Genomic DNA, 9,419 nt, shown 5'->3' with positions numbered 1-9,419 from the left:
GAATATTAACATGCACATTACAAGTTGGAAACTGTTGGGTTAGGATAACTTTATGACATAAAAGTGTGGGATTGTTGGTCATAGAAATAATAGCTTACTCTGATGAACAAATGTTTACTCTTGAGGAATTAATTATTACAGATATTTTATAGTTTTATCCTCTACCAGAATGTGGCTATTTTTTCTGTTGACTTCTCAATATGTACCACCCCATTGGAATTTGCATCTATTGCAGAATTAAGTAACATGCAAACAGGTACTGTTTTGAATGTCTCTGGTACAGAACGTTCAGAATTTGAAAATGAGTAGTTAGTAGTCATAGGAATTTTGAAGAAAATATGTATTTTGTCCTCTTATTCAGTTTTAAAAGTTAGCAGTTTCCATAGAATTAAACTTTTCTGTTTTACTATGGGACAATACTAAAATTATGTTTTTTTCAATATAATGGCAAGTATATTGTGAAAATATTGTATAACATTCAAGTTGATGACCCTCTGAAAAGAAGGGGTAATGAATTCAAATAGATGCCAAATAGTGTTCATTTTTTAAAAAGTTAATACACATAGAATAATTTTACTATACCAATACAGTGAAATTATATTTTATGTGCTTATTTTTTTATTTAATTTTATTGTCAAGGTGATGTATTGAAGGAGTTGCAGTAACTGTAAGGTAGTAAATACATAACATGTCGAACTTTTTTACCTCCCCCCTTATTTTTCTCACACTTTTCCTTCACTAGAATACCCCTCACAAGTTGTAATGTAAATTTCCAACATATTGTCTTGTGAGTATTGCTATTGCACTGGTTTGCCCTTTGTCTCATCATTTTGTTGTTCCTCTTCCCTTGACAAATTAAGATAAATGTATATACAATACACAGGGTCCTGAAATCAAATACAGCAGGGAATAAAACATAGGGGAAAAACACAAATAAAAAAAAGAAATCACATTGTACATTAAAAACAACAACCACAAAGAAAAACCTCTGTTTCCATATCTAGGAGTTCATTTTGCTCAGCATGATCTTATATGATCATATATACATAGCTATTGAGCCATTCTGCTCATCTGCTAGGACTATGTTAGACATTTCTTACTTATTGCATGAGGGAAACCATGAAATCTGTTTCTTTGTGTCTTGCTTATTTTACTTAGGATTTTTCCAAGTCTTTCCATTTTCTTATGAATTGGAAGCATAGAATTCCACCATATATATATATATATATATATATATATATATATATACCACATTTTGCTGATTCATTCATCTATTGAGAGGCATATTGGTTTAAAACATGCTTGCATGTAAGTATCAATTAGGGTCATTCAAAAATGACAGATGCCACCAGACATACTAAAATCATGATTTCTAAGTAAGATAGGATTTTATGGTGGTACAAGTGTTGAGATATCTGGATGAGTCTAATTTAGCACTGAATTAGGCAGGAAGATATCCAATATCATATGGGATAAAAATGGTAGTGAGAAGATATTCCCTTGGGAAAGATATAGGAGGCTGCCAGAAGTATGAAGAAATTCAGATAATTTTGAATGATTTAGAATTGCAAGCTATATATGTCTCTTTAAGTGGAAAGGCAAAAGAAGGGGAAGAAAATAAAATAACAGAAAGCAGATAATTGTCCAAACTTACAGTATAAAAAGACATAACCTATAACTTCCACGGTAAAGAAAGAGCAATATAATACATCCCACTTAATTTAGATACATGCAAAATATTTACTTGGCTTTTCCTACTTTAATGCTCCAAAATAAATGAAGACTTATAAGAAAAGCTATGTGATTGTCATTACTTCAACCTGAACACTAATTGTGATGAGCCCTTTTTTCTCAGTATGCTCTTGGAAAATACTCCCTAAATTGATGATGTTGTGGCTGATTAGAGTCAGCGTAATGGGCTTCTGCTTGTATGATAGTCCCAGAATGTTTTAATGCAGTTTTTTCTCAAGGTATCCAACATATTGTCTGATGCTGTACGTTGAACACACCCTCACACCTAAGCACATTATTTGAAATTGTACCTCAGCATTTCTTTGGCACATTCTACTTTGTGCCTTTGTCTTTTTTGCATGTTCCTTTTGATTTCACAGTTGCTCTATTTCCATTTCATCTACTGTGAAGACTCAGGGTCTATGTTGAGGGGGCAGAATGATGCAGGCTCCAGCCTCGGGATTGTCTGAGGACTGTGTTTGGGATTAGGAAAGCTCTTGGAATGCCAGGCTAGAGAGGGAAAACGTTCTCTCTCCCTATCTCCAGACACATGTCACAGATTCCTGAGAGCTGAGGAAGTGGCTCTTCTGCTTGCTTAAGCATAGATGAACAGCTGGACAAGCATTTTCCTGAGATTGAAGAAGTGGTTTGAGCTTGCTCTAAAATAGTTTAGATAATAATATACCTAGACATTGTCTCATAGGTTAAGTAAAAATGTATCTGTGGAAATTTTTTGTGTGAATGTTTTCTAACCACATCTTGGCAAAGATTATGCTTGCTTGTCTTTAAATACCCACTAACAATAAAACACAGCATGCAGTGGCAATTGCTGTTTGCACGCTGCATCCCGTGTCCTGGTGATTTCGTGACCCTTACCCAGGGACCCCGACGCACTAGACGTTGACGATTGGCGCCTGAACAGGGACCCTGCATTGTTGAATTCAGGGATATTCAGGTAAGTACTTTTAATTACAGGGTGATGGGACAAGTTAGGTCTACTCCGTACTTACATATGCTTAAACATTTACTTGCTGCTTATGGTGTAAATATTTCTTCTTCTGACATAGAAATGTGTATTAATGTAGTTAGGGAATGGAATCCTTGGTTCCCCAATGAAGGAACATTATATGTTGATAATTGGAAACGAGTAAAAAATAATGTAGAAAGAGCTGTTTGAGAAGGGGAAAAGATTCCTATTAGATTTTGGTCCATTTGGGTTATTTTACATACCCTTTTTAAAGTCTTGAATGAGGAAAGATTAATAGCGGACTTAAAGAAAGAGGCCACTCCTTCTATTGTAGATTTACAATTGGACTCTGAGGTTAAGGACGCAATAGATAAGGATGCATTGCAATTAACAGAGAAAAAACAAGAGGTAAAAAAGGCTTAAAAGGAACAAACTGAAAGTGTAATAAAATGTCTGAGCAAATGGAATTGATTTTATCAAAATTACAACATATGGAGTTGGAAATTAGCAGAGTGAAAGGAGAACCTGAGAAAGTGAAAGTAAAGCAGCCTTTGGCTCCTCCGCTGGCCGATGCAATCTTTACAGCGTCACTCCCTCACAAAACAGAGGGCTCAGACAGTGAGTTTGATGATGAAATGTTTATTTTTTCTTATCCTGTAATTCGACCACGCCCTATGAATGGTATAGCTCAACCAGCCAGATATAAAGGTGTTGCTGTTGATGATATTGGTAAACTCAAGAAGGCAGTGACGTTGTATGGTCAGCAGTCTCATTATGTTAAGGAATTGCTTAATGGGCTTGCTCAACATTACAATAATTTTGCTCCTGAGGATTGGAAGATGCTTTGTAAAGCCTTGCTTAAGGAACCTGAATACCTACGATGGCAAATGTGGTTTACTGAGTTATGTACAGAAAGGGCTAGACAAAATGCACAGAGCAGTAACCCACGCCTACAGGTCATAACCTTTCCCATGTTTTGTGGAACAGAACTATATGCAGATGCTCATATGCAAGTGAACTCTCCTGAAGAGATCCATGAGCAATTAAGAGACATAGGTAGTGAGGCATGGGAAAGGATTTGACCAGTAGGAGAGCATTATGGCTTTTGAACTAAAGTAATTAAAAAACCTAATGAACCCTATGTTAAATTTTTATTGCGATTGAAATTTACCTTGGAACATACTGTTGTGGGAGAGGCTGCAAGTCAACAACTGCTGCGCATGTTGGCTTATGAGAATGCTAATGAGGACTGTAGACGGGCCCTATTGCCTATTAAAGAATCTGGGGATGTGAATACATATTTGAGGGCCTGCAGAGATATTATATCTGAATCCAGGCGTATGCAGGTGTTTGCTGAAACTATGGCCACTACCTGGCATGCTTTGCAAACAAAACCCTCTAATCTAAAGTGTTTTGGATGTGGTCAAATAAAAAAAAGTTGTAAAAAAGCTACTGGAGTTAACAAGAGAAGACCAAAAATTTACCCTAAATGTTAAAAAGGGGAGCACTGGGCAAGGGAGTATAGATCAAAAATAAACAATAAAAAAATTCCTATAAAAGATGCTTTCCCTTTATATTTAAAGATTTTGGATTAATGATAGCACCTAAAAAATACAAAAGGATACGGTGGTAAAATATTTAGGATATGTTGTTTCTAGACAAACAGTGACACCTCAAAAAATATCTTTATGACGTGATCAATTACACATGTTAAATAATTTTCAAAAGCTATTAGGAGATATTAATTGGATGCGACTGGCCTTAAAAATTTCTACTTATCAGTTACATAATTTGTTTTCTTTGTTACAAGGGGATCCTGATTTACATAGCAAAAAAACTTTAACTAAGGAAGCTAAAAAAAATTACAATTTATAGAACAGAGAATAAAAGAAATGTTTTTACATTGAGTAACGCTAAATCAACCCATAAATTTATATATTTTAGATACATGGAAATACCCAACAGGAATTTTAGGACAAAATGAGCTACCATTACAATGGATTTATACACAGCATAGATTTACAAAAAATAGTATGCCTTATAAACAACAGTTGGCAATTATTATTCAACAGGCCAGGCAACGGGTATTTACCCTATCAGGGTATGATTTAAAATTATTTTTCCTTTGCCAAAAGACCAAGTAGAATATTTGTTAAACATGTCTGAAATGCTACAAATAGCATTAGTAAATTTTACTGGACAATTTTCCTATCATTTCCCCAAGGGTAGATTGTGGGATTGCTTGCATAAACAACAATTTGTCATTATTGATATAATTACCAAGGCCCCTATTCCCACTGCTCTTACCATTTTTACAGATGGCTCCAAAACAAAAAGTGCTTATTGGACAAAAAATAAACATTGGGTACAAACAACTACTTTAACATCAGTTCAACAAAATGAACTTTTTGCTATTATTAAAGTGTTAAAAGATTTTGTGGGAGATATTAATATTGTTAGTGATTCTGCCTATGCTGTAGAAGTTGTGACTAATACAGTCACTTCTGTTACTTATTCATCTAAACCCCAGCTAAACCAATTATTTAAACAATTACAAGCATTACTACAACAACGTAATGCCAAAGTGTTTGTAACTCACTTTAGGGCTCACTCTTCATTACCTGGGTACCTTGTATATGGCAATAATCAGGTTGATAAATTAGTTTTGCTTCTGCTGAACAGGATCATGCTCATTTACATACAAATGCTGGCTATTTACATATGCATTATAAAATACCTTATTCGCAAGCTAAACAAATTATAAAAAGGTGTCCTATTTGCAGATCAATGCATTTAAGAGTTGTACCTGCTGGAGTAAATCCTCGAGGATTACAACCTAATGAGCTCTGGCAAATGGATATAACCCATGTGCAAGCCTTTGGCCGTTTTTCCTTTGTACATGTTATAAATAAATACTTATTCTAAATTTGTTTGGGCTTCTGCCCTTATGGGAGAAACTGTTAACCATGTAATAGAACATTTATTGGAAGCTTTTGCCATTATGGGAGTGCCTGCCAAAATAAAGACTGATAATGGACCAGCCTATAAAAGTGTTAAATTTAAAAGATTTTGTGAACTTTATGATGTGGTACATATTACAGGAATAGAATCTAACCCCCAAGGACAAGCCATTATTAAACGAGTTCATGGCACACTAAAACAACAAATTAAAAAATTAAAAAGGAGGAAAAGGTTGAATAAAAGTATGGATATTTTGTGGTTTTCCATGCAAAATCCTAAAACAATTTTACATCAAGCTCTTTTTGTTCTTAATTTTTTAAACTTACCACAAGGAGATATTTTAACTAGAGCTGAGCGCCATTTTGAACAAATATCAGAAAAACCTTATTTAAATGCTCCCATAAGGATTAAGATTACATTGAACACAAAATGACAACTAGGAACATTATTACATAAGGGGTGAGGATAGGGTTTTGTGTCTACACAGGATGGCAAACAATGCTGGCTTCCTGCAAGATGGATACAGACGTGGCCCAGTGAGGACAGCCCAGTATCCTGCAAGGAATCAGCCACCAGTTGAGAAAGAAGAAAGCCCTGCTGCCCACCTGGGGGCAGGTTAAAACGTTGACTGGAGAAGGACAAAAGATGTTACAAGGCACTGGTAAATCTGTCACACTGGTAAACTTGTCACGGCTGAGAACTTGTTGCTGGCCATGTGTGCCCTGCTTACTGTAAACTCTGTCCATGCTAATGCTAACGTAAGTTATTGGGCCTTTGTTCCTAACCCTCCTTTATTGGGACCTGTTGTTTGGGGAGACATGGAGATAACCGTCTATACTGTTCCTGCTATTTTATCTCCTCCTTGGAATAATTTGACATTTTATAATAAGGATGATGGTAGCTTTTTAAATTTTACTTACTATACTCATTCCTTGCCTGTTTGTTTGGGGCCTCCGCCTTGTTTAGTTATGAATTGGCAACATTGGGTTTTACCTGGGAAATGCACTTCCAATTCTAGAAAACAGCTACAGCGATTAACTACTTGGTCCATTAATAGTAGCTGGGAAAGTGTCACCTTGGATGGTGAGTTATCCTTACCTATGTGCCCTGATTTTACTTATATTGATTTAAAATATAAGCCTTTTGTGTGGCAAGAGTGCAGAGGAACATTTGGAAAAAAGTTCAATAGTTTCATTAATTGGGGACCTTTTGGACAGTTTATTAACACATGTTTAGAATGGAATATTACCAGATGTGATTTATCAAATGTTACTAGGATGCCGGATGCCATTAATTGGAGCTCGATTGATGGCCTGGGGAGATGGAGGCATTACAGATGCTCGATGGGCTTTCATGGCTGCACCCACTGCTGTTCAAACTCATCTTTGGAAGATCGCAGCGGCGCTAAAACCCGTGATGCTATCAAATGGATCGTTTTTCGGGGACGGCGAACTCTGCGTCCACTTATAATTTTACTTTGTATAAATCTTATAATGTAACTGCTTGTGTATCCCTGCCTTATGTATTTTTGATGGGAAACTTTACATTTTATCCTACTATTTCTTGTTTCAATTGTCGCCTGTATTCTTGTGTTAATTCCTCTCTTAATTTTAATGACAGTGATAGTATTATGATTTTACAACAAGGAACTTATATTTGGCTACCTGTTAAATTAGGAAGAGAATGGTCCCCAAATCCTTTGGATAGTGTTGTTATTGAATTTTTTACCAAACTGCTAAAACGTACAAAACGTATGATTGGAGCCATTGTGGCTGTGATTTTAAGCTTAATTGCTATTACCACTGTTGCTGCGGTGTCTGGAATTGCCCTGCACACGTCCTTACAAGCTAAACACTTTGTGGAAGAATGGCACCGGGATTCACATGAATTGTGTGTCTCACAGGTAGAAATTGATGCTTGATTACAAACACAGATTAATGTTGTTAAACAGACAGTGGGATGGTTAGGAAAAAAGTTATTGGTTGTGGAAAAACAGTTATTGTTAAAATGTGATTAAAATTCGACTACCTTTTACATTACTAATGTAAAATATAATAAATCTTTACATGATCGGAATATAATACAACAGTATTTATTTAAAAATTCTACTGCTGCTCAATTGATTGCTCAGTTACAATTTAATGTACATGATATTTTTGGTAAACAATTTACAAAGGTTGATGCTTCTAATATTGCTGATACATTTATTAAACAGTTGGAAGGGTTGGATCTGAAAGGAATACTACAAAGCATTTCACATACTGCTAGTGGTATGGAAATTATGATTGTTATTATTCTGTTTGCGCTTGTGCTGTTATATTTGATTTTTATGAAGCCAATGCAAGCTTCTATGATAACCCTGTGGAAAGCTTTACTTTTAAAACAAAAGAAAAAAGGAGATTGTGAAGACTCAGGGTCTATGTTGAGGGGGCAGAATGATGCAGGCTCCAGCCTCGGGATTGTCTGAGGACTGTGTTTGGGATTAGGAAAGCTCTTGGAATGCCAGGCTAGAGAGGGAAAATGTTCTCTCTCCCTATCTCCAGACACATGTCACAGATTCCTGAGAGCTGAGGAAGTGGCTCTTCTGCTTGCTTAAGCATAGATGAACAGCTGGTCAAGCATTTTCCTGAGATTGGAGAAGTGGTTTGAGCTTGCTCTAAAATAGTTTAGATAATAATGTACCTTGACATTGTCTCATAGGTTAAGTAAAAATGTATCTGTGGAAATTTTTTGTGTGAATGTTTTCTAACCAAATCTTGGCAAAGATTATGCTTGCTTGTCTTTAAATACCCACTAACAATAAAACACAGCATGCAGTGGCAATTGCTGTTTGCACACTGCATCCCCTGTGTCCTGATGATTTCATGACCCTTACCCAGGGACCTCAATGCACTAGACATTGACAATCTACCACTTCTTGTTTGCACACACCCATTCTATGTATGAAGGTACTTTGTCCATGTTAACCAATAGGGTAGTACTCACTCTCGGAGGAGAAAAGTTCCACAGTATAACTCTATGTCCACATTAAAGGGTGTAGAATTTAAAGCGTTTTGAGACAAACATTGATATTTGAATTGGAAGGCTCCTTAGGGATATTTTCTTGGAGCTCATTAGTTTACCCAGGAGAAATATAAATATCCACACACTTTGGAACGAATTAGTACGTAACTGAATTAACACTAGATCCTAGATATTGTGTTATTACAAGTCACCATTGTAGACATTGTGTTATTACAAGTCACCATTGTATTATTGTTACATCAGAATCCTTCCCTACTTGCATATGTGTATCAGAAAATGAAAGAAAGGCATTAAAGCAAAACGTCTTATTTTTTAGGCATTTAATCCTTGTGGGGAGGGTAATGTCTGAACTCTTCCATTCAATAAAAGCTTGAAGTTTATAAGAGCATTTCCTACATACAAGAATTTGTGGCAGGTTGATTGGCAGGGTTATTTCAGCATGGAGATATCCCTAACAAGAATTAGATTTAAGGGGCTGGGAAGGTGGCTCAGTGGTAGAGCACTTGCCTTGCATGCCTGAGGCCCTGGGTTCGATTCCTCAGCACCACATAAGCAAAAAGAAAAAAGCCGGAGTGGCACTGTGGCTCAAGTGGTACAGTGCTAGCTTTGAGCTGAAGAGCTGAGGAACAGCGCCCAGGCCCAGAGTTCAGGCCCCCATGTCCGGACCCCCCCCCCATAAAAAAAGAATTAGATTTAAATAGAGCATATGGCAGTTATGACGTCTCAATGGCTACTG

At 36.3% G+C, this 9,419-nt stretch overlaps 1 long non-coding RNA gene across 1 annotated transcript; it reads left to right on the top strand.

Annotated features, from left to right (window-relative positions):
• The first annotated feature begins 2,204 nt into the window (after positions 1-2,204).
• LOC138826331 (uncharacterized) lies at positions 2,205-8,474 on the top strand. Its single transcript, XR_011371679.1, has 3 exons — positions 2,205-2,686; positions 6,147-6,320; positions 6,936-8,474. It is a non-coding gene; the product is annotated as an uncharacterized lncRNA (long non-coding RNA).
• The last annotated feature ends 945 nt before the right edge of the window (positions 8,475-9,419 follow it).

The sequence above is a fragment of the Dipodomys merriami genome, unplaced genomic scaffold (assembly GCF_024711535.1).
Source record: "Dipodomys merriami isolate MVZ:Mamm:240054 unplaced genomic scaffold, mDipMer1.0.p SCAF_1414, whole genome shotgun sequence".
Lineage (NCBI taxonomy): Eukaryota > Metazoa > Chordata > Mammalia > Rodentia > Heteromyidae > Dipodomys > Dipodomys merriami.
Note: the sequence above shows the minus strand (reverse complement) of the source record. Positions and strands in the feature narration are given on the sequence as shown.